Genomic DNA, 4613 nt, shown 5'->3' on the forward strand with positions numbered 1-4613 from the left:
ATCTGCTTTATATTACATGTGTGAGCCGCATCTTGTATTCCACAATAAACTTCAGAAATCATGTTATTCCCTGAATCTGAGTCAGGATCAGGCATCAGATACACCACGGGAGCATCCTTTTTCTTCTCAATAGGAAGGAGGATAGAAGCCGATCTCCCAGAAGCCCGGAACACCTTCAGAATGGGAATTGGGGCAAGCGTTTCGGTAAGGGCAGGACACTTGCCCCCGACCTCCTCCGCTACACTCCCGCCATATGCAGAACCAGACTTCCTCTCCTCTGCAACCTGAACACCCTTAACTGGGGCCACCTGAACATCCCCCCCCAGGCGCGATCTTAGTCTCGCGTGCAAGGACCTTCACCTTAGCCTGAGTGACCGGGCCTGATGAGCTGCAGCTTGGCGACCTTGAAGATTTAACATTTCAAAGGCCTAGCTTCGGAGCTCGGGAAGGAGGCCGGAAATACGACTTGGACGATCTTATTTCGGCCATGTGTTGAGAGGTCTCCCCCCTCGATTGCCCCACTGAGGAGATGCCCGAGAAGCTGCAAAAAAAAAATTCAAAATCGGGGCAAGTCAGATAACTTCTCAGCAAAAATCACGAAGGCAAGGTTAATACGGGACTCCAGGAGGGACGAAATAGTGAGATCTTTAGTCTATCTTGACCCCCTTTGAAGAAGACGATGAACAAACACACTGTTGGTGTGACTGTGAGCCTCCAGCTCCGACAAACAGATTCGAAGGAAGGCAAAATCAAGCTAGCATCATTCTCAAAGTCGATTAAACCAGAAGGATGATGATCAAGGAGAACGATACTCCACTGTTTAGCAAGGGGCACTAACGTAAAGGAGGAAACGTGCCGTGAAAATAAAAACAGAGGAACGCAGATAGCAGCGTGCACGAATAACCAAGGAAAGCAGAAAATGGGAGGAGACGGAGAAAATTTGGAAACTGATATGACGATAAGGTGAAAGGGTGTTCTGAGGCAAACTATATTTAAATGGAGCAGTCATTATGATTCTCGGTATTTACCCCCTCATTAGTAGGGTAATAACTGATAAGAAGATAAAGGGGCATTTGATGACCGCTGGGCTTCTCCACCCCCTCATAAGGCCGGACCGACAGTAGCAGCCCACGACCCGGAGGCTCCTAAGTCCTCGAATAAGCCGGACCCAACCCGTTCCTCCTCCAGGCTGGATCTCTATTTAAGTCATTTGATCAGACCGGCCCAGCCCAGTTCAGCCTTAAAGCCAGACCTTCCTGGGTTCCGATCCTTTTTCCTCAAACCCGAGCACAAGAAGAAATGATTGCGGGACTAGTCATTTCGCAGCCCTATCCACTCACGCGCCGAAGGGAATTAAATGCTAGCCTGACACAGGGATGGTCCTGAGGTCACCTATACGTACGAACCTGCAACAAGAGGTAGGTGGTCCTATAGCGGGATGGCCATCTCACGTGGGAAGAGGAAAGAGTATAAAAAAGAGGAAATACCCTCCTCTAGGGCCAAGCTTTTCCTAAGTTCAAAAACCCATTGTAAAACTCTATTTTCTGAATCTCAGATTATCAGGTTTTAATATTCAGTTTGATTCGAATTAATTTGTATTATTGAATCTAAAAAATCCATTTATATTATGTTGTGATTAATTTTTGAAATGGTTGTTGCAATGTGATTAATTTTTGAAATGGTTGTTGCAATGTTGAATTTGTAATGAAATTAGAATTTATTGGGATTCATGTTGGTTTCTCATGTTTGTTTGAATGAGATGTAAGGGTTTCATAGTGTGGTTATGGAATTGTTTGATATGAGATTGGCAATTTGAAATTTTGGAAAACTCTTCCTTAGAAATTAGTTTGAGTTACTAAATCAAATCGAATAATTTTAGTTGGATTTAATTCATTGAACTTTTATATTCAATTTGATTCTTTCTTTAAAAATAAATATTTTGATTTTCAATTTTTCAATTTCCAAACCAATCCATTGCTCAGTAACTAAACTCCGAAAAAGCCAAAGTAGTGAAAGCCTCGATTACGATAACTCGGTCCTTTTCGTTTCTCAATGACGCTTCATTTGCTATCCTACGCTGGAATTTTGCATTTTTTTCCCTTAATTACTCATTCTCGCATAGGCAGAGCAACTCTACTTGACTGTTAGTTTCTAAACTTGGTGGATTATTCGTGGAGACCATATTATGCTCTTCTAATTCAGAAGTGATGACACGTGTGTGTTTGTAATGCACTCTTAGTACTAATAATTAGGGGTGTAATCGAGTCGAGCCGAACCGAGTTTTGTAAAGCTCAAACTCGTTTATTAAAAAAGTTTGGAAGATCGAGCTCGAGCTCGACTCGAGTTCTAATATTTGATTCGAGTTCGGCTCGAGAATTAAATATTATAATCGAGCTCGATTCGAGCTCGACTCGTGAAAAACTCGTTCGATTTAATAACGAGTCTAATTCGAGTTCGAGCTCGAAAAACTCGATTAAAAAACTCGTTAATAAAACTCGAGCTCGAACTCGGAAAGCTCGATTAAGAAACTCGTTAAAAAAGCTCGAGACCGATCTCAAAATTAAAAAGTTTGGTTTGAGCTCAAGTTCAGGCTCGAACTCGAATTAATAATTACACTTTAATCAGTTTTTAATCATCATTAATTTAAATAATATAAAAAAAGAGAGTGTACATAAAAAAATTACGTAACACAATTTATAACTAAAATAACACAAATAAATATAAATTCAACAACATAATAAAATTAGATTACACACAAAATTTAATATCAAACGAATAAAGTTGATTCCAACTTCCAACAGTTGAAACAAGCTAATATAATTTAATTATCTTCATAATCATCTTCATACTTGTTCAATCAGTTAACTTGAATTTCAACTTCAACATCCATATAACCTTAATTAATTATTATTAATATACTTTGATAATTATTATCATCTTTTATATTGCATGCTTAATTATATACAAAAATTTTTTTATAATTATACTTTAATTTTAAAATGTATATAATTTTTACAACTCAATTTATGATGTAGTATTATAATTTTAAAGAATACTTATTATAATAATTAATATTAATTATTTGTGATTATACATTAATTTTATGGAATCTTATTATAATAATTATATACAAAAGATTTTTATAATTTAATTTTAAAGAATATTAATTATAATAATTAATCTTAATTATTTGTAATTTTCAATACTATAATTTTCAAGTATTTATAATAGTTTAAATTTTATAACTTTATAGTTATTTTTATTTTTTTAATAATATATGAACTTATTCATAAATTTATTTAACGAATTGGTTCACCAATTTATTTAAACAATATTACTCACGAGCCTACTCAACGAGCCTGCTCGCGAGCCTTCTCAACGAGCCTGCTCGCGAGCCTTCTCAACGAGCCTGCTCGCGAGCCTTCTCAACGAGCCTGCTCGCGAGCCTTCTCAACGAGCCGAATACTATGGAGCTCAAGCTTAGCTCGTTTAAGTGACGAGTCTTAAAATTGAGCTTGAGCTTGACTCGTTTAAAAAACGAGCCGAACTCGGTCGAGTTTTTATCGAGTCGAGTCTCGAGTAGCTCACGAATAGCTTGGCCTGCTCGCGAGCCTTCTCAACGAGCCTGCTCGCGAGCCTTCTCAACGAGCCTGCTCGCGAGCCTTCTCAACGAGCCAGCTCGCGAGCCTTCTCAACGAGCCAGCTCGCGAGTCTAAAAACGAGTCAGCTCGCGAGCCTTAACGAGCCGAATACTATGGAGCTCAAGTTTAGCTCGTTTAAGTGACGAGTCTTAAAATTGAGCTTGAACTTGACTCGTTTAAAAAACGAGCCGAACTCGGTCGAGCTTTTATCGAGTCGAGTCTCGAGTAGCTCACGAATAGCTTGGCTCATTTACAACCCTACTAATAATGTAAAACAAAAAATTAACTCCATTCCCAAAATCTCCAGGTGGCAGGTGCCGTCTACGCATCACTATTATATGGTTGACGAAACGATGACGCTGGTGTAAGTTAGAGGTATAGATGGTTATGATTTAGTTGTTATACTGTCTAAAATGATAGGTATGTGTGTTTAAGTAACAAAACTGGAATGTTGCTGAGTTAAAACAAATAGAATTTTCTTATCGCCCAGACGCAATACAAACCTCCAAACCGAAAGCATCAAAGTGGTGGAAGCTAAGCACAAAAATCGAGCCTATGCTTGTCATTGCATATTAATTCGCCACTTCCCCTCTATTCTAACACTCTCTGCTTGTTGCGCTCTTTCCTTCTTCTCTCCCTCTAAATTGGCAAAATAAGTAACTGTTGGTGGTGGTCGTAATGGCCGGGGAGGACGAGCCGCCAACTCAATCACATTCCATACAAAGAGTCAGCATCAGAGATGTATACTGAGATCTCTCTCTCTCTCTCACTCGCCATCACCATTCGTGTGTGCCCTGTCAGATCTCTCTTTCTCGAGATGTTACTGTTACCCTGTTACTTTGTTCTCCTCCACTCCCTTTTTAGTCTAGACTCTTGTCTAATCTCTCTTTTCACCACAATGTCCATTTCTCTCTCTAGTGGAGGATTTTTTTTTTCTCTCTCTATAGGGTTTGGCTCATTGAAGGCTTAAAC

This window comes from Manihot esculenta, chromosome 8, assembly GCF_001659605.2.
Source record: "Manihot esculenta cultivar AM560-2 chromosome 8, M.esculenta_v8, whole genome shotgun sequence".
In the NCBI taxonomy this organism is placed as follows: Eukaryota; Viridiplantae; Streptophyta; class Magnoliopsida; order Malpighiales; family Euphorbiaceae; genus Manihot; species Manihot esculenta.